At 46.4% G+C, this 21,215-nt stretch overlaps 1 protein-coding gene across 1 annotated transcript in view; it reads right to left on the bottom strand.

The window, feature by feature from the left end:
- Positions 1 to 21,215, bottom strand: part of HTATSF1 (HIV-1 Tat specific factor 1) — a 230,997-nt gene that overhangs the window by 38,304 nt on the left and 171,478 nt on the right. The window lies entirely within an intron of this gene.

Raw genomic sequence — 21,215 nt, forward strand, 5'->3', positions numbered from 1 at the left:
TTTTTGTGGTTAGCACACTGAAGTCAGACCTATTGACTTTGCCAAAACTTGCTTTGCATTGTAGCAGGTATTTTTTAATTCCCTTTGTCAGAACTCGAGTAGAAGGCTGACCCAAACATGGTTGTCTTAATGCACTTGTTTTGTGCTCCGAAAACAAGTGAAACTTTTTAGACAGGCAGCTTGTTCTTCTCATCTGCCATCTTGAGACCACTCACAATTCCAAGATGGCCACTGCATTTTTTGAGGGTAGATCAGAGGCCTCTGTCATTCTTGTGAAGTCCTCTGACCAAGGGGTACTAGCGACGGGCATGGAGCATGGAGCCCTGGAGCCTCCATTACATCTATTGACTATGTAACCATTAACTATTTGATGGGGTAACTGGCAGGAGGTGGTTACAATATCTGTGACTTTCTTACCCCTCCATCCTGTTCCGTTCCTCCACCTCTGGTTTCACTGTTCATCTCCCATCCACTTCCTTCATGCCATTTGGTGCTCCTCTGTGCATGCCTCTATCCAAGGTGCCTCTCACTTTTCCGCTGCCATCCTCCCCTTCTCGCCAAGTCTAAGTTTATGTCTCTCTCGCAGTGGCTTCCTCAAGACGGACTGTTTTGTTTGCAGCAGCCCCACTGAATCAGCCGTCACACATACTGGCTAGAAGCCTGTTGGTTGAAGTCGGAGTGCTTTCAAACTTTTGGCCTATAGGAGGTAAAATTATTGAAAAGCTGTGAATCCGCAACTGCTTACATTAATTGAAGACGCTGAAATCTTGGACCCAGCCAGCCAGGGCTTTCATTCTACCCATTGGATGACCATATCTTACCTATACGTAATTTCTTTAGTTTCAACTGTAAAACATCAAGCTCCATAAGGTACAACAATTATGCCTAATAAGATTATATCACAACAATTTAACTCACTACACAATTCGTATACAGATATTAGATATCAGTTAACGAGGGCAAAGGTCAAAAACCTGATTTCCCTCGGAAATGTGTTAACCTACAGCAACCCAACACATTGAAGAAGTTGCAATACATGTTGGTATTCCTTAACATTGGACAAACTTACTTGCCACACTATGCTGAACATAAATATATCTTAAGTGTGCTACAAGCAGACATGCTAAAGACAAATTATAGTATTAAAAGGCAGACAAAGCAATTCAGGTTACACACGTGTAATCTACAATGAGGACAGACAATTCCCATTGTCTACAAGTCACACTTGTATTCTCCAGCTGAGGCACGTTTTGCTTCCATCGAGAAAATTCTCAGAGGTATGCAGACAGCCATTTTGACAGAGCACCTGTTGGCACATGAAAACTAATAGTTGTGGTTTCTCCCGTATCGGCACTACAGACAAACATTAAAGCAAGCATTCCTAATGCCCGAGGGTCTCACCGAGGTGGGTGCAGTGGGCCTCTCACTTAAGTGCAGTGGATATGATCCAACTCTTCGGACACAAGCTTTTCCCTAATATGAACAAAATCTAACTCTAACTTCTACACGGACGGATCTGCTCAACCTGTGGTAGGAACCAAATATAAATACTCCACATCTTGCGCAGCAGTGCAGGGTATTATGAAAGATGGTGAGTTTCACTGACAGCTCACCCACATGACAGCACCAACCAACATGCAGAAATTCATGACTTGGTACTTGCACTACAGAGGGCTGACCCATCAGCTCCCACACTAATTGTGGCAGATTCATCCTTCTACGCGCAGGGTTACAATTTAAAACAATGAGATTTAAAACACTGGCACCTACAAAGATTCAAAAATTCAAAGGGAAACCCTATTAAGAATAAACAAGATAAGCTTCCATTGGTCCATGTGAAGCACACTATGGGCCATCAGCATGACAGGATTCAAACCAAAGGGAACCGTGTGGCCGACTTAGCTACAAAAGCTGCAATACGGACTGTCAAGGTAGCAATCTTGATTAGATCTCAAACGAAAATCGGCAGAGCTTTACTAACAGCAATTTAGGTAACTACAAAGAGTGGATTGAAATGCCTCTCAAATATTTCTATACCCTTGATTCAGAGAATACTTCTGTGGTTACTATACACAGAGTGGGAGACAGGATTAATCCTAATTAGCTATCCGGATTAGATTTAATCAAGGAAGCCCATGAGGGGTTGGCGCCTGCTCATGCTGGGATAAATGCAACCTCAGCAATGCTACAGCAATGCTACTGGTGGCCCTGTTTATATAAACAGACTAGAAATTATGTTGGACAATGTGATATTTGTCGACAGATCAAAGCTTTTACTATTAGAAGACCCCGCAGACTCCCCTCACAGTCTCAAACATACTGTTTAGTGTTATATACTTGGACCATGTCGGGCCAATACATTTTGTTAACCAATATAGGTACATATTGGGGCAACTGATTCAAGTTCTTTATTCATAGGTGTGGCCTCCGAGAAATGTTGGTGCTTGAGCAGTCGTAAAGGATTTGAAGTGTCTAGGAGTGATGGGAAGTTCACTCATTTTATTCAGATAATGGTCCTGCGTTTGCATCTGAAGTTTACAGGGAGGAATGTCTGCTATGGGAATTTGTCTGCAATTCAGCAAGCTGTATCGAGCAGAAAGTTATAGAGTAGTTGAGCGTGCAAATAGCATGACTAAACAAGCCTTGACTGCTTCGATACTGAGTTCAGGCCTTAGTTGGTACCATCATCAGTATGGAGTTCAGAGAGCATTAAATAAGTTGCCTAGATAAGTATTAGGAGGGTGCACCTCGTAAGAAGTGCTCTTCGGAGTGCCTATGTATGTACCTGGCCTAGATAATCCTGAGGAGGTGGTGGACGAAAGAGCTTGGCCTGGACCAATGTTTGAATGTCTTACAGAATGAGGATCCAAGAGGCCTGAAACAAGCTGTTCAATGTGAAGCATTCTTAAGTCACCACTAGCGAAGAGAAGGTTTTTACACCTGCTAATGGGTGGCCTCTAAAGTATGTGACTTAACTACAGAAAAGATCCACAATAAGCAAGCTTTTGAACCATCCTATAGACCAACCATTCCAATTCTTGAGGTAAAAAGTGAACAAACTCTAATCCTATTTCCTTTTTCCATACAAAGAAACACCAACAGGTGTCTATTGACCATGTCAAGAAGCAATGTGTGCCTGATTCTGTACAGCAGCCCCTCTGAGATATCAAGAAGAATTCAGAGTAGAACTTCTCATCCTCTCCCTACTCCTAATGAGATACCCCTAGGAAAGAGCAGTAACTTGAGTATCCAGCTTACTCATCTTCAGCTTTCCACGAGCAATGGATTCTGTGTATGAATCTGATATTGTTATCACTACAATTACATATTTCAGGCAACATCATGGTTTATTATGAACCTCCGCATGGCTTAACACTGATCGAGATGATGCCTTTTCAAGAAACAACGATTTATAAGAATGAATCTGATTTCTACATAGAAGACTTTTCATCATGCTCACCAGTCACTCTATGCCTTCTTTCTACTTGCATATCATTGGTTTCATGACAGGTATCTGATACTGCTGTGGTCGTATATCTGGATCACTACAGAAGTGTTTCTTTTCATCATATGGCTGACAATGCTGATTATCATTCTACTGCTACTAAAAGGGCATTACGTCCCTGAAAGAACTGTTCTAGAATCCTTGGTTCGAGAACTTCATTCCAAAGAGCTAGATGAGATCTCTACCCTGCAAACATCATAGCTTATTCTGTGCATGAGAAAGGTTCCGTATCAGATTATGGAACCAACTGAGATGAATGAAACTATAAGCTGCATGATATCTCATGTACGTGCATAAGGGAGATCTTATTTGAATGCATTGAACTATAAAGAAATGTATTGTTCCATCATTATGCACACTATTACATACATAGAACTAATTATCCCCCAGAGACGATCAATTACACAGAATGGGAGCATTGCAAAGCTCCACCTTTTAATAGTCATCCAAATTTGCAAAACAAATTTACCTATTTCCAGAGTGAAGACAGGGCACAACCCTCACCTTCATCCCCCCCCCCCTCTTGTTTCTGTAAATAAAACATGGCTGTTGTATTGTCCAACAGGACTAGAACAGTATTGAATTAGAGATGAACCAGAAAAGCTTTGTGTGCTAGGTGAACGGCTTGAAACTCCAAGTAATTTATGTGTAAAGCTTAATGTTTGGTGACCCACAACCCTTGCACTGAGAGACTGTGGATATGAGCACCCCAACCTGCAATGGATGAGTCGGCTGTGAGAGTGATCTTGGGAACAAGGTCTAGAAATGGCCACCCTTTTGTCAGATTTTGTGTGTTCCACCATTGCAAAGAAGAGTGCGTGCGACTGGCTACCAATACTAGATTATGTAACTGACCCTGTGTTTGAGACAATTGATTCGTCAGACACTCCTGCAGCGGGCGCACATGTAGTCGTGCATATGGCACTATTGGAATACAAGATGCCATCATCCCTAGAATTCTGTTCGTATTGGATTATAATTGGGGAGTACTTGACTCAACAGAGTTGTTATATTCTGAATCCTTATTGCATTAAGGGTAGGCTAATCCTAAATGGGTGTTTAGAACAGCTCCTAGATTGGGCTGTATTTGAGAAGGTTGTAGGTGTGATTTTTGTATGTCGATGGTAAACCCCTAACTGGTGTAGGAGACAAATCGTCGTCTGTGTGTGCTGAAGACATTGCTGAAGCTAAATGGATTTGATAAGCCAATCGTCCAGATGGGGAAGACATGAATGCTTTGTCTGCGTAGACGTACTGCGACTATTGCAAGGCATTTTGTGAATACACAAGGTGCACTTCTTACTCCGAATGGGAGTACTTTGAACTGACAATGTCTGCCTTGTATGACAAATCTGAAATATTTTCTGTGTGCTGGATGTATTGGGATGTGGAAATAGGCATCCTTTATATTTAGGGCAGACATGAAGTCTCCTTGTAGTAATAGTGGTATTATATCTTGTAGAGTGACCATATGAAAATGTTCTGATAGGATATATAAAGGGACCCATCTTTTTTAGGAATAAGAAACTACAGAGAATAAACTCCTGTTCCTTTTTGATGATTGGGAACTAACTCTATTTCTCCATTGTGAAGGAGAGCTTGTACTTCCTGATTTCATAATTGCAGATGTTCTAGAGAGAGATTGTGCTTCCTCTGTGGTATGTTTGGAGGTGTGGTTATGAACTCCAAGAAATAACCAGGTTGGATAATATCAAACACCCACTGGTCTGTTGTTATGTTTTGCCAGTTGGGGAAAAATTGTTGTAGACGTCCCCCGACAGGTGGTGTGTGATCTAGAAGAATGAGAAGAGAGTCATTGCTTTGAGGTGGAAGGGGTGTGTGAGTGGAGGCACCTCTTCCTCGACCTCTGGAACTGTTTCCCCTATATGACCTTCTATAAAAACCTCTTGAAGGTGGTGGTGAATGTTGTTTCCTGAATGACATAGAGGATTCTGATGTTGTTTGCCTATTGCTTTGTTTGAAGGTTGGTTTACCAAAGGAGCGCGAGTTTCAGAAGTTTGTAGGGGCCCCATAGACTTTGCAACATCAGCATCTTTTTTCATTTTTTCTAGAGCTTGGTCCACCTGTGGACTAAAAAGGTGCTTCTGATCAAAATGGGAATTTAGAAGTGTTTGTTGAACTTCAGGTTTAAAACCTGATATACGCAACGGTGCATGACAGTGTAATAACACACTAGTGTTTATTCCTCTGGCAGCAGTATCTGCTGCATCAAGAGCACATTTAATAGAATTGTTATAGTTAAACTTGCCCTCCTGTGCAAGCTGTTGTCCCTTCTTTTTAAATTTTTCTGGAAGATGTTGAATAAGATCTTTCATCTCATCCCAGTGTGCTCTTTCATATCTTGCCAATAGTGCTTGTGTGTTGGCAATTCTCCAGTGGTTGGCTGCTTGAACCCCCAACCTTTTGCCTGATGCGTCAATAAGCTTGGACTCCTTGTCTGGCGGAGATGCGTCCCCATAAGTTGGAGAATAGCTTGTTTACAAGCATAGGAAACTACTAAGGAATCTGAAGAAATGTGCCCCTTTATTTAAGTAGGATCTGATGGGGCTGGTTTATATTTTTTGTCAATCTTGGGGGTAATTATTTGAGCGCAAATAGGGTCTTTAAAAAATTCACCCGCATGTCGCAACATCCCCTTTAGCATGGGCAGATATTGAGGTGCCCTAGTGGTGGAAGAAATAAGAAATCGTCTTCTATAGGGTCCTTATGTAAAGGGACATGGTGGTATGCAGCTGCCCTAACTACCAACTCATTGAATGAAGTGAGGTCATCTGGTGGAGATGGTTTGTTGGATATAAATCTGGATCCATGTCCCCTCGTGGGTGAATATCATGTGTCCTGGTGGCTGGTGTGTGTAATCATCCCTCCCCTGATCTTCTACATAGGAGTGTGGCAACCCTAATGGAGTTTCCTCTATTCCTCTATTAAATCTTCTGCCTCCGAGTGTGAGTGGTGTGGTGTGGTGAAGGAGGTGGAGGTAGAGGAGAGGGTTGTAAAGGTGAAGGTATTGGACTAGTGGCGGTGTCCTTTTGGGGCTTAAAATGAGAATATTTTGCAATGATCCAACCAGTATCAGGTTGAATATGTATACCTTTTTGTTTCAGATTGAGCTTCTTCGCCACAGTCTGTAAAATAGGCTCCGGGCCAAAACAGATGGTTTAGATCCAAATGGTGAAACTTTCAATGCCGAAGAAGGTTTTAGTTTCGGTGCTGAAATACTCGATGCTGATGTTGTCGGAACCGAAGACAGCCTAGATTGGATGATGTCGAAAACGTCAAAGCCAGTTTGTAGGCAGAGTCTTTAGGGTTGGCCTTCGGTGCAATTCCGGAAGGTGGGGCGTCCTGGGCAATTATTCTGTGCGACCATGGCCTGATGGCAGTGGTGGCCCGGCAGCCTTAGTCTCTGTCAAAACAGAACACTTCTTTGTTGTATGGGCCTTTGTACTCACTGCGTGCTGCGCCGATAGTGGCTGCTGTGTCTGCACACCTGCCTGCCTCAGTCTCCAACTTGGATCCGGAGTCCGAAATGGATAAGACCTCCTCTTTCGTCACAGAAGCAACATGGAATTTCTCCTGCGGCTCGATGTCCTGGAGCCCGAAGATGTCGGTCTCCTTGAGTTCTTTTCGCTGCATTTCTTTGCAATGCACCAGACAATGCTGCAGCATTTTCTTTGACCCAAACGATCAACAAGCCTCACAGTTCTCCTCACATACTGAGTGGCGGTCTGCATGTGGATATTTGGCATGATACCTAGAACAAAAATGAAAAAGGTGTCCGTTCCACCAGCACCACATTTCTGTTTGACATCGAAGTGTGAGAAGTAAAAAAGAAAAAAAAAGAGGCCCGATCGGGCAAGGGCCAAAGGTGAAATTCGTATACCCGACGAAGTGTGGTTTGCAAGCTGAGGTCGGATTATATGAATTAAACGTGATTGAAAACAATACAGATGAGTATGGAAGTCAAAGGATGGTCCGAAGGAAGCCCAAAACAGTCTTGAACCGGTGCACTGAAGAACACATCCGAACCCGATGGCGGAAAGAAAACAATCTAACAATGGAGTCAATACCCATGCGCAGTATCACTGAAAAGAGGGGTCACTTTTATCTCGTGACTGACGACTTCTTTGACCAAAAACAACTTGTACACATCCAACCCAACACTAGATGGCAGAAGTAGGCAGAGAATGTGTGTCTACAGCCACACATGCCATCGAACACACTGATCGCATGACCTCCCAAAAGAATAGGAACACCTAAATGTCGAATAGCTGCACTTATGCTTCTTATTTAACTTGTCCTTTGGCATTGACTTACCAGATGATGACTACCTGGAATGGGATTACCCTTGTTTCCTCTGCTTGGCCACATACTATTTGGTCTTCTGTTTCCTGATTGAGGTACATAAGGTGACTTCAGGTGCATGAGGGAGCACTGTTGCAAGACCTGGAATGATGTTTAGTGCTGAAATACCACAGACAAACTTTGTGTGGGTCCGTAGAAGAGATTGTTGCAACATGCACAACCAATGTTTCCTCTAATTATTTTTCCTTGTGAGCAGCAATGAAGGGTCTCTGTGCACTACAGCCAAGGCCACATGCTTTGAAGATATAACAAATTACTATGCAAGGGAGCCCGCACCTCCCCTGTGTTTCTTGCCCTTCGCCCTCCTCCCGCTATCCTTTATGTTGCTACCTCCCCCCCGCCTCCAGCCCCCCCCCACAAATTCCCCTGGCCCCTCCAAACTCATTTCTGTCACAAAAAACATTAAGCAAGGCCAAATTGCACTTGCACACCTAATAGCTATTTGGCTTTGACAATGTTTTTTGGACATACTGCACAAAAGTGCAGGCTGCTGTGCAACATGGCTTAAGGAGAAAAAAGAACTATGACACAGTCAATGCTGGCTACATCACCTTACTTTAAGCCTGCTCTGCTTTGCAACATGTCTAATAAAACATTAACAAAGCCAATAGATCTTACATTGGCAAAACATATTGGCTTTGCCAATGCTCGTTACTGTAGCCACAGATGCATCTTCAGACTGGTCAGCAAGTGGCCCCCATTAGCAAATGAGATAGCTAAAAAAGTGGCACAGGTTTGCAAACCAGGGCAGTTTTGAACTTGTAAAAACATGTATGTGTTTCACTGGGAATGGCAAAATGAATGCATTTGTGCTTGATGCGGGCAGTGCTTGTGATGATATCAAGGAAATCAACAGTATTAACCCACGCACTTAGTACAATCCAAATATTTGTATTACGTTGTAATTATATTTGCAAAGGCATGAGGCTTTGTTATGTTTGACATTAGTGGTCACAGTTTTTACTAACAGGTATGACTGGCAACCAACGTACGTCATCTGCAAGGCATGAATCATTTTGAGAGGATAATAAATTATCCACGCCACGTTGGTGTGTGTCCTTTTTCCAACACTTGCTCCTGCGGCCTCCTTCTCTTGACTGAGACCATACATTTATCTTGAGGTGAGAAGGCCATGGTGACAATGCCGCTTTTTAACCCCCTTCCCTGGGGTTGCGTAGCTATGCCCCATAGGAAAATTCATTAAAAAACCTGGCACTAAAAGGCTGGTAGGTTTGTTTGTGCCTCTGTGGCTTACTTTTGTGCTCTTTTTCTCATTTGCTGACCCCTCCATTTCCTGCAGGGGGATAGGGAAGCGTGTCATGCTTTAGCATGAAGAACCAGTTTTTCCGGGCCATAGGTGGCTGCTGAGGCGCCGACCCTTTATGCCCTCTTCGAGTGCAACCTCTGCCAAACCAGCCCAACAGACCATAAAACAGGCACACAAACAGCCAGAAAATCAGCCAGCACTGTCTGATTTCCCTTTAGACCTGCGATCCCCTGCAGCCTGCTGACAAGGTAACACATGTAAGACCTTGTCAAGTACCTTTCTAGCAAATGGTTAGAGTCGGGCAAAAGGGCTTGAAAAGTTAAGTGCATTTGCATGTAAATACAATGCACTTACCTCAAGCAGGCACAGTTGAAAAAAGCTGCGTGTTCACACTGCCCCCTGAGGAGCCCATCAGAATGGTTACAGACTCCAGCAGGATCTCTTGCCCACTGGATTCCCTCCAGATGCTGTGCGCACACAAACAGAAAGCTGCCTTCCACACTGCTGCATTCTTTTAACCCTTTTGCTGCTATGCCTACCTCCTCCACGTGCTAAGCCTTTTTGGGGGGGGCTATTTGGGGTAGTTTGCACTTAGGCCCCCATATCTTTTTATCCACATAAGCTATTGATGCCAAATTTGCGCCCTTTTTTCCAACATCCTGGGGATACTTAAAGTACCCAGGATTTGAGGATTCCCCTTGAGGGGACTGAGAAATTAGCCAAAATACAGCAAAATTTTGAGTAAAATTAGAAACAAATGCTGCACACAAAAGTCTGTTTTTGTCCCTGCAAATGGCATCAACAAAAGGTTTGCAGTGCAAAAATCACAATCTTCTTAACTTTTAGGAACAGGCAGCCTTGAATCAGAAAACCAAATTTTCAACACAGTTTTGGCATTTTACTGGGATATAGTCAATTTTTCCTATTTTTTGTGCTTTCAACCTCCTTCCAGTTAGTGATATGAATGGGTGTGAAACCAATGGTGGATTCGGGACAGCTATACATTTCTGAAAAGTAGACGAAATTCTGAATTCAGCAAGGGGTCATTTGTGTAGATCCTTCAAGGTTTTCTCAAAGAAAGTAACAGTTGAAATAAAAAATATTGGAAATGAGTTGGAAAAAACAGCCATTTGTATCTACATTTTCATCTGTAGCTTCTTCTAACTATGGCAGATTTTCAAATGCCATATACTGTTATGTCTGTCGGACCCTTCTGGTTGTGGAGATATAAAGGGCTTGTAGGTTCACCAAGAATCCTAGGTACCCAGAGCCAATAACTGAGCTGCAACTTGCAATAGTTTTTCATTGTGTACCGGGTATACAGTAATTCATTTGGTAAAATATAAAGAGTGAAAAATAGGTATTGAGGAAACCTATTTATTTCCAAAATGGGAACAATATATAGAGTTTAGAAGCAGTGGTTATTTGCATATCGCTGAATTTAGGGTTACCCGTACTAGCATGTGAAGAAGAGGGCATTTCTCAAAATTACTTCTTACACAACACTGCCTTACATTTGGAAGGCGCAAATGCAGAGAAAGAGAAATGGTAATAACACTTGTTCTACTGTGTTCCCCCAAGTTTCCTGATACAAATGGCACTTCAGTTATGTGGCTAGGCCTAGTGTCAACAACAGGAAATGTCCCAAAATGCAACATTGATACATCACATTTTTCCACGCAAAACTGAGCTGTTTTCTTTTGCTAAGTGGGTAGCTCTGGTTTCTGTGCCCTACCTCAGCTGGCACCTATGGAAACCTAGCAAACCTGTACATTTTTTAAAACTAGACACCCGGAGGAATTCAGGACGGGGTGACTTGTGGGGCTCTCACCAGGTTGTTTTACCCAAAATCCCTTACAAACTTCAAACTTTGACTAAAAAAAAACACATTCTCCTCTCATTTCCCTGATGGAAAATTCTGGAATCTGCACAGAGCCAGACACTTCCTTCCACCCAGCACTCTCCTAAGTCTTCTAATGAAACTGGTACCTCACTTGTGTGGGTAGGTCTAGTGCCAGCGATAGGAAATGGTACAAAACGCAACATGGATACATCAACTTTTTCCACAGAAAACGGACCTGTTTTTTGCAGTGGGTAGCTGTGGATTTTGGGCCTCGCCTCACCTAGCTTCTAGGGAAACCTAGCAAACCTGTACATCTTTTTAGGATTGAATGTGTTTTATTGACATTTTATCATGTACAACATTTCCACCTACAACCACTGGCCGGTGGATTAAATTGAACAAAAATTGATAACAAAATTCCATGCCTCCCCATACCATTCGTATATCCTGCGTTATCACCTGTTCACTCTCTCCTCCTTCACACTGGCCCGCTCCAACTCATGTTGCAACTGTCCCTCTTGCCGGGGCTTTAGTAAAGCTCGTCAAGCACAGCACTTGCGAATAGCGCGGGCATGTCAGCTCCCTGAACTCATCTGAAAGGTAGGAGATACAGGGCCCCCCATACCTTATCAAACTGGGGTAGGGATCCTATGGCCATTGTCGTAAATGTTTCCACCCCCAGGACGACCCACAGCTTGTGTAGCCAGTCCGTCTGTGAGAGCACCAACTCTGAGCTCCATCTAGCTAAAAGTAGCTGTAGGTCTGTGGGTTTGGAAGCCCCAGTAAAACATAGCTAGGGAAACGCGGCACTGCAGCGTCATACATTCTGTCAATAGCATCTAGTACGTTCTCCCAGAAGGCAGCCAAACGCGGACATTGCCATAGAATATGCATGAGTGTACCTCTCTGGCCACACCCCGCCAAGAACTGTCTATGGTGCCCGTCCGCCAGCCAGCCACCCACACCGGAGTGTAATACCAGAAGTCCGCTTTTTTCAGAAGGAATTCCTTAGTAGTCATACTGCAGGCTGTTGCGCGCTCAGTGCAGTACATCCCGCCATTCCTTATCAGTAAAGGCCCGCCCACATTCGACCTCCAACCTCTGCCTCGCCGAAGTCCGGAGGGGATCTGGTCACGCCAATAGGAAGCCATAAATATCTGAGATAAGTTTCCTATCTGCCGAGCGCGTCAACAGCCAGCGCACAAAGGGAAAGAGGGGCCGAGACGCGTGGGATCTTACCGCCAGGGACAATACCCAGTGTCTGATAGCCAAGTACTGCCAGTAGGCCTCCTGTGGGAGACCGGAAGTCTCCTTAAGTTAGGGAAACTCCAAGATCCCCTGCATAGCAAACACATCCCCCACCCTTTTACAATTGGAGTTCTGCCACAATTGGTAGGCAGACCCCATGAGTGCAGGGGGGAAGTCTGGGTTGCCAATAATTGGCGTTTACGGGGATATGGGTGAGGACAGGGCCTTACACGTTTGTATTTTACCCCACACTTCCATAGTTGTTCGCAGGACCGGGGACACAAATGTACTTCGACACACCCTCGTCAGCCAGAGGGCCTTCCAAATATGAACCCTCGCAACTGCCTGGTCAATGAAACACCAGTACTTGTACGAGACCATTCCACTAAGTATCGCAGTTGGACAGCCTGATAGTACCCCAATAAATACGAAACTCCCAGCCCCCCCCCCCCGACTGCAGCAGGTAGGCCTGTTCCTTTGACCTTTGCGCCTTCTTGTCTGACCATATGAAACCCCATATCAACCTCTGTATTGCCTCTAAGATGTCCAGCGGGGGCTGTAGTGCTAGAATTTGCATGATGAACAGCACACTAGGCAGAAGAGTCATCACCTCTGCAATACGCCCCAGCCACGAAAGGCCAAATCCCCTCCACCGGGCCAGAGCCTCCTGCGCCTCGCTAAGCAGGGCAGTATAGTTACGTTCTGCTAAAGCCACCGGCGTGGGACATACCTGCAAGCCTAAGTACTGTATTTCCTGCGAGGCCCAAATAAAAGGCAAGAGGGGTCTCAAGTCCTTCATGTCCTTCTCCGACACCGTCAAATTAAGAACAGAGGATTTAGACAGGTTAGTTTTAAAGCCTGTATTAACCAAAAAAATGGCGCACACAGTTCCAAAAGGCGAGAAATAGTATCTACCGGTTCTGCAGATCAGGGAAACCAAAAGGTTGTAAGCACAAGCCCTCACTCACCTTTCGGTGACATGCTTCATCATAGGGCAGTGCTCCTCGTCAGGCCGGCGCTGCAATGCCTGACGGGCCCCACATGGGGGCTCTTTGCCGGAGGTCTTTTTAGAGTGAAAATGCGTGCCGGTCAAAAATAGAACACGAGGATTGGAATAGGAAAAGTAAAAAATGTCTAGAGGCAACACCTGTTAAATTCTTTAATTGAGTCTCAGTACCTCTGGCATGATTAAAAACAAAAGACTAGGGATATAGTCAAATAATGTCTACACTCCCCATGAAACGTAAAAAAATGTTAATTATAGCTACCGCCTCTCATACTAGGGGGTGGTATAAATGCAAAGAGGTAAACACAGGGTCCCCTGTGTTACTCTACATCAATGGTCAACATCTTTCTCGCTATGCGATTCGTCAGGACCTCAGAAAAAACGTACCTAATCCATGAAAAACTTGGGCTGCCCATACTAGGGAAAGCAGAACCTAGAACGTAGAAAGAAACGATGTTCTATTTTTGACCGGCATGCATTTTCACTCTAAAAAGACCTCCGGCAAAGAGCCCCCATGTGGGGCCCGTCAGGCATTGCAGCACCGGCCTGACGAGGAGCACTGCCCTATGATGAAGCATGTCACCGAAAGGTGAGTGAGGGCTTGTGCTTACAACCTTTTGGTTTCCCTGATCTGCAGAACCGGTAGATACTATTTCTCGCCTTTTGGAACTGTGTGTGCCATTTTTTTGGTTTATACAGTATTGGGATCTCCACACACTGGACCAGGAGTCTATCCTCCAAATATCCCTCGCACTGCCCCTCCTGTTGTTGTTTTTGATAGTTTTAAAGCCTGCCACCTCTCCAAAAGCCCGCAACTCATTCACCACTGTCGCAAGGGAGGTCCCCGGTTCCGTCAGATAAAGCAGCACATCATCAGCATACAACGCTATTTTATGGGATCTGCCCCCCATTGGGATGCCCCTGATGTCCTGATTTTGCCGAATATGTTCCGCGAAGGGCTCCATATACAGCGCATACAACAGCGGCAAGAGAGGGCAGCCCTGCCTAGTCCCCCTGGCAATAGAGAAAATCTCTGAAAGTTCACCATTCCCACTCACCCGGGCGTAAGGGAAGACGATAATTACTCAGCACCCAGTCACAAAATCTCGGGACCAAACCGTACCGAGGTAGTACCGAATATAAAAAACTCCAATGCACCCGGTCGAAGGCCTTTTCCGCATCGAAAGAAAGCAATATCGAGGGGATACGGGCCCGTTGTACCTTATCTAGAAGGTGACAGAGCCTCTTAGTATTATACGCACAGGTTCTCTCCGGAATGAACCTGGTTTGATCTGGATCTATTAGGCCCTGCATATAGGAGCCTAGCCTGTGTGCCAAGATGCCAGAAGAAAGTTTAGCGTCCACATTCAATAATGTGATTGGTTGGTACGATGCACACAGAGTTGGGTCTTTGCCAGGCTTCTAGACACCTGCAAAAGTGCCCGTACGCATTGACTGGGGCATCAATCCGGCAGAAGCAGGACCATTGAACAGCCTAGCCAGCACCGAAGCCAGGAGCTCACCAAAAATCTTATAGAATTCCACCCCAAACCCGTCCTGTCCTGGCGCCTTCCCCACTTGAACCCGCCTGATAGCCTCCAAGGCCTCCGCGGGAGTAATATCCTTGTCTAACTCACTGGTTAGCATATTAGGCACTTGGGGCAAGGGTATCGCATCTAAGTATTTCGCTATTGCCCTCTCATCTAGGATCTCTGCGGTATATAATGAGGCATAGAAAGTCTCAAATTATTTCAGGATCAGCTCTTCATCTGTAGTGATCACTCCCCCTCTTGTCTGTATTGAGTTTATCCGGCGATGTGCCACCTGAGCGCGCAACCGGTGCGCCAGGAGCCGTCCTGCCTTATTGCCCCCAGCATAGTACATCTGTTTAGTGCGCAGAAGAGCAAATTCTGCCCCATCCATATCTATTGCTTTCAACTGTTTACGCGTCACCATCAACTGACGCTTCACTCTCTGCGCACCCGTAGCCCCATGCTGCCCTTCCAGCTCTCTTATCTGATCCTCTAGCTGACGCCTCTTATCCCTCCGCAAAGCGTTGGCACGAGCCGCAATAGCTATACACTGCCCCATGACCACCGTTCTCAGCTCCTCCCAGACCGTCCCCACCGCAATCTCCGGCGTATCATTAATGCTTGAATATGATGTAACTGTATCCCTTATTTCTTGACGTATTCCCTCATCAGTAAGGAGCTTGGTATTTAGCCACCATAGCTGGAGTCTTCTACCCGGGCCCGGCAGTGTAAGGCTTACTGTGATTGGAGCGTGATCGGACAAAGACGCCACCCCAATCCCTGAGTGTGTAATTGTGTGCAGCAGGCCCGGGGATACCAGAAAGAGGTCAAGTTTTGCATAGGTTTGGTGTGCGCCCCAAAAAAATGTATACGCCTGCAGGGTCGGATGCTGTGCACGGCAAACATCCGTCATTTTCAATTCCCCTAACCACTTTCGAAAACTCACAGAACGCCCCCACCTGTCCACTTTGCTGCGCTGGCCCATCTACTTGGGTGTCAGGGACCAAGGTAAAATCCCCTCCTATGAGGACATCCGCATCTGTCGTAGCCAGCACCCGCCCAATGGCCTCCCTCAAAAACTCCTCTTGGTGTTCATTAGGGCCATATATACAGGCAATCGTAATAGCATGCCCATTGATATCTATGTGCAAGGAAATGAGTCGTCCGTTCATCTCAGCATGCACACCTAATAGCTTCCCCGGGAAATGTGTAGCCAGCAGGATTGCCAATCCCGCCCTCCTCCCCGGCCCAGAAGAATAGTATTGTCTATCAAAACCATCGTGTTCTCTGTTTCTTCCAATTTGATCTCAGCAAGTGTACCTCTTGGAGCAAACATATGTCCCCCTTGGCCTCCCTCAGCATCGCTACCAGTGACCGCCGCTTTACCTGGGAATTGAGACCCCTGACATTAAGACTAAGGGCCAGATGTACGAAGCCTTTTGCATGTCGCAAACTGCAAAAAACGCAGTTTGTAGCATGCAAAATGCCGAACGCGATGCTCATCCCCAAATTGCGAGTCGGTACCGACTCGCAATTTGGGAATGCGACTCGCAAATAGGAAGGGGTGTTCCCTTCCTATTTGCGACCGCATCGCCATTCAGAGTTGCTTTGTGACTGCGAATGCGGTCGCAAACCAACTCGCAGTTCACCCCAGTGTCACACTGGTGGTAACTCATTTGCAAAAGGGAAGGGGTCCCCATGGGACCCCTTCCCCTTTGTGAATGCCGAAAAAAATATTTTTTCAGAGCAGGCAGTGGTCCTATGGACCACTGCCTGCTCTGAAAAAAAAGAAACCAAATGGTTTCGGTTTAGTTTTCATTTTGCAGCTCGTTTTCGAAAACGGGCTGCAAAATGAAAAAAAAACTGCTTTATTTACAAAGCAGTCACAGACATGGAGGTCTGCTGACTACAGCAGGCCACCATCCCTGTGAGTGCAGGGACTCGCTATGGGGTCGCAAACTGCGACCCACCTCATGAATATTGATGAGGTGGGTCTTTGCGACCCCATAGCGAGTCGCAGAAGGTGTCTGAGACACCTTTCTGCATCCAATTTTGCGAGTTGCAAATTGCGAGTCGGTCAGACTCGCAATTTGCAAGTCGCAAAATTGGAGTTTCCTACATCTGGCCCTTAGTACTTTAACTGACATGCATGTCTGAGGAGATAGTGGCCGCGGGCCTATGAAGGACTCTCCTATTACCCAGTGATCCTGCCAATAACGCTGCTTTGCCTAGCATTAGAAAGTAAGGCACGGGAATCATAGTCAAACTAACAACTAATCAACATATTCAAAACACAGTAAACACAGTTTGTTCCCCTCCTGCAAACTATGTAGAGACCCTCGGGGGGATACACCTGGGTGTGCCAAGTCTTCACTGTCCCAGACATAATTTCCGCCGTAGGAGCTCCGCCCTCTCCCTTTAGTCATAATTATTTCAGCTTTCATGTGGCACCCCCTCTCAGAATGTAAAGTACACTCAGAGTTCTCAACCCTAAGACGGGGTTGGCCTCAGTCGGTGTCATTAAGGGCTCCTCACTGACCAGCACAGACTAACTGCTAGGTTCCATGTCCTGTCTCCGGTGGGCCCCCCTGGTGATGCAACCTATGGACCAAGTCCTCATCGTTTCCCCAAGTGGGCTATATCTCAAACTCAAGTCCATGCCCGGGAGGGCTTCCGCCTCTGCAAGTGATCGTATATTGTGCAGCCCGTTCTGCCACACAAATTGGAGACGGAAAGGGTGGCCTCATTTATAGCAGATCCCCCTTCCCTGAAGTAGGATCGTGACAGGCTGTAAGGTGCTCTGCGCTGCAGTGTCTGTGATGAGAGATCTTGAAATAGATATAACTTATGGCCCTCAAAGTCTATGGCATTCTTGTCCGGGACCGCAGTCAGAATTTGCTCTTTCTGCTAATAATAGTGAAGGCATGTGAGAATATCTTGTGGCTGGCCTGGAGACTGAGAGGGACGCCCAGTCCGATGTGTACGATCCAATATTATATCTTGGTCGTCGAGTGCCGGCGCCACATGTTTAAACAGATGGATTACAAATCTCTCCAAAGGGCACACAATAGCCTACGCCGGAACTCCTCGTATTCGAATGTTGGATCATCGGGACCTATTCTCCAAGTCCTCAAGCCTATACTGCAGGACCCGGTTGCTGTCTTGTAAAGCGATGACCCCCTGCCGGTGGTGGTCTAGGTCTTCCTCCTGTCTATCACAGGTGTGTTCCACTGTATCCACTCTTTGGCAAAGCTCCGTCACCTCTCCCTTCAGTTCCTTGACTGTCGTAGCTAGCTCCTGCCCGAGGGTAGCAAGATCCTATTAAGTGTCCCAAATTGTTTTTCTATAAAAGCTTTTGTCAATGGGTTAGCATCCTCATCTACTGTCCCGTCACCGATGCCACCTCCGGGATCCGAGCCCAGCTCGCGTGTGGGATCCTGCTTCTTCGCCGGGGTTTTAGCGAAGAGATCGCTCAAGTTGCTGTCCTTCTTGATATGCTTTTGGGTCGTCATCTTCTCCTGTCCAGGCCCACCGCTCGATCAACCATTTGGGCACCCCGTCCATGTTGGCCAGGGCCCTGCCGTCAGTGCCAAGGCTCCAGCTCCCTGCCCCCGGCCTCCAAGGTCCAGCTGCCAACCAAAGTCTTTCCCTTCCCAACCGTCATCCAGGGAGGGTCCAGCTCTTGTGTGCATGTTCTGCAGTGTCAACCCTAAGAAATAGGGCCTCTCTCCCTACGCACACCTGGTCCCGCAAGGTACCACTGCTTTCTGCACCAGCCGGCCCTATCCTCACTCTGCTCACACCATCCTGTGTATCATACTCTCCGCAGGATCTCCACTTCCAGTTGTCCGCTCCCTCTATGGCCAAATCATCCCCCCCCCCCCCCCCCCCGGCCCGACTGTTGAAATCTGCAGGACCACTCTATCTCCTTGGGGTACCCCGCAGGTCCCCAGGATCTTGATCCACTTCTTCTCCGCAGGATGCGGGCCACGCCCAACTTCTCACACCGCTCGCTGGTTCCGATCGTGCGGTGCCCGGGGCAACAAAGTGGTTGGGGCTTTCCACTACTTCCTTTCAGCCCACTGGGGCCATCCACAGCTCCTATCTCCATTTGTCTGGGGGTTGCAGGGTCTTCCTCCCCCCCACCTCACGTAGTCAGAGCGCCGCTCCTCTCCACACAAGTCTGTCTGTCTCTCTTCACGCTCGGGCTATCCACGCCTCAGAGCCGTGGCCGCCATCTTGTTTATGGCGCCGCAGGTCCGTCCGGGTCCACCAGGCCTTCCAACTGTCCCCTGCGGGACCCAAAGCACCACGCCAGGTTCTCGGGAGTCTCCCGCGGCTCTGAGCAGAACCGCGAGATCCGACCATCTCTGTGGCTGGTTTTGGCCTTCAGCCGACGACGGAGCTCTGCGGAGGCGCTTCTACATTGCTGCCATCTTGGCTCCGCCCCCTGTCCATTTTTTTTAAAACCAGACACCCGGGGAATCCTGGATGGTGTGACTTGAGTGTCTCTCACCAGGTTTTGTTACCCAGACCTCACAATTTGTCTAAAAAATAAATTTTCCTCACATTTCTGTGATTGAAAGTTCTGAAATCTGAAGGGGAGTCACAAATTTCCTACCACCCAGCGATCCCCTCTGCCTGTCGATAAAAATGATACCTCACTTGTGTAGGTGGGTCATTTGCCTGCAACAGGGAAGGGCCAAAAATATCTAGAAATTAAGGGGGAACCAAAGCGGGTACAAAAGGGCAGTTTTTGGCATACGTTTTTAGGCTGACTCTGCTTTGGGCACTCACACAAGTGGGGCAGGGAGTTTATCCGTACAAATGGAGCAATGTTGGGTGGTAGGAATTTTGTGGATTCCTGCGGATTACGAAGTTTCCATCACAGACATGTGGGGAAAATTAGTGATTTCAGGCAAAGTTGGAAGTTTGCAAGGCATTGTGGGTACGAAAATGGTGTGGGGTGCAAGTGAAGTACATCACCATGGTGAACATACGCCAGATGTTTTGTTTTCAAAAGTGTCTGGGTCGGGTATGTTACTCCAGGTTGCAGCGTACCCAAGCCAAAAAAGTGCATCCGCTCACCATTGCAAGTGGATGATACTGGGATTTAGCTAAACTCTCTTGGCCCATAAGTAAAATCAAAACCCAAAAGAGTCAAATGTTCTCTTGCTTGCCACTGGGATGAGATGCTTTAGTCTGTGAAGGGGGGGTCCTGTTGTCCCCATCAGTTGGGGGTGGTAGGGCACAACCATGCCCATGATGGTGGCCAGTCCCCTACACTCTATTTTTAAAAATCCATTGTGTCTGGTGGGTGTTCTGTCTGCCCTTGAGGGCAGTTTAGAGTTAATAATCCCCATCTGCCACTAGGGGGGAAGAAAGACTGTGCGCATTTATTTTAAGGGTAGGGGGCATGGACATGCCCATTCTGGGCAACCCCTACACTACCAAAAAAAATAAAAAATCCCTGGTGCCTAGTGTGCTTTCTGCCTCCCCCCAACCCGGGGGTCTCCTGCCCCAATCTGTGCTGATTTTTTTTGGGAGGGGTGGAAGCATTCCAGTGCCCATTCTGAGCGGCCCCCACCGCTAGATGAATTAAAAAAAAAAAATCACTGGTGCCTAGTGGGCTTTCTGCACCGTCCAGTTCCCGTCGATCGGCTCATTTCACTCTCAATTTCAGTGAAATTATGTCAGTATGCCACACGGGCTAACAGTCATTTCACTGAAACAAAAGAAACAGCCTCGTGAGATGGTGAAGCTCTCCCCAATCTCCTGAGGCTGTTTCTTTCTACAAGAAATCACCCTGGTGCTTGCACTAGAGGGATTTCAAGTGTCATGTGTGCGGACGGCCGGGAGCCGTGTGACACACGAGCACTGTAGCGTCGGACGGCTCCCGGCCATCCCACGCACAGAACCGGTTAATTGAGCAGATAGGAAGTATTTCTCTTAATGCCTAGAATGAGAGGCACGCTCCTGCAGAGGCACTGGGGAATTGTAGGGTGTGCACCCACGCTAACCCTACAGGGAACACAGTGTACAACATGGTTTGAATCCTGTAGTATTTGATGGTGACATCCCTGCAACTCTTCCAAAAATATCAAATTCAGAATTTGAAATTACTCAACAAGAACTGAAATCTGTAAGTATGGTGCTCAGTTATTCAAGTTAAAGAGCAATAAAAAAACAGAAATGACTGGTGGTTATATCTGGGTCAACATGCCCTTGAACACTGTAAAAAAAACACAAAAAGTTCCACACCAATCATTGCTGCTGTGTACGCTTCAAAGGGTATGCACAATCTACATAATGAAAAAGGCACATGTAACAAAGATACACAATATCAGCACCACAGCACTGTTCAGTTCGAGGAATACAAGAAAGCACCATGGTGCAAATGAAGCTCTTCAAGGGCTCAAATCTGTAAAAGC

The sequence above is a fragment of the Pleurodeles waltl genome, chromosome 2_1 (genome assembly GCF_031143425.1).
Source record: "Pleurodeles waltl isolate 20211129_DDA chromosome 2_1, aPleWal1.hap1.20221129, whole genome shotgun sequence".
NCBI lineage: Eukaryota > Metazoa > Chordata > Amphibia > Caudata > Salamandridae > Pleurodeles > Pleurodeles waltl.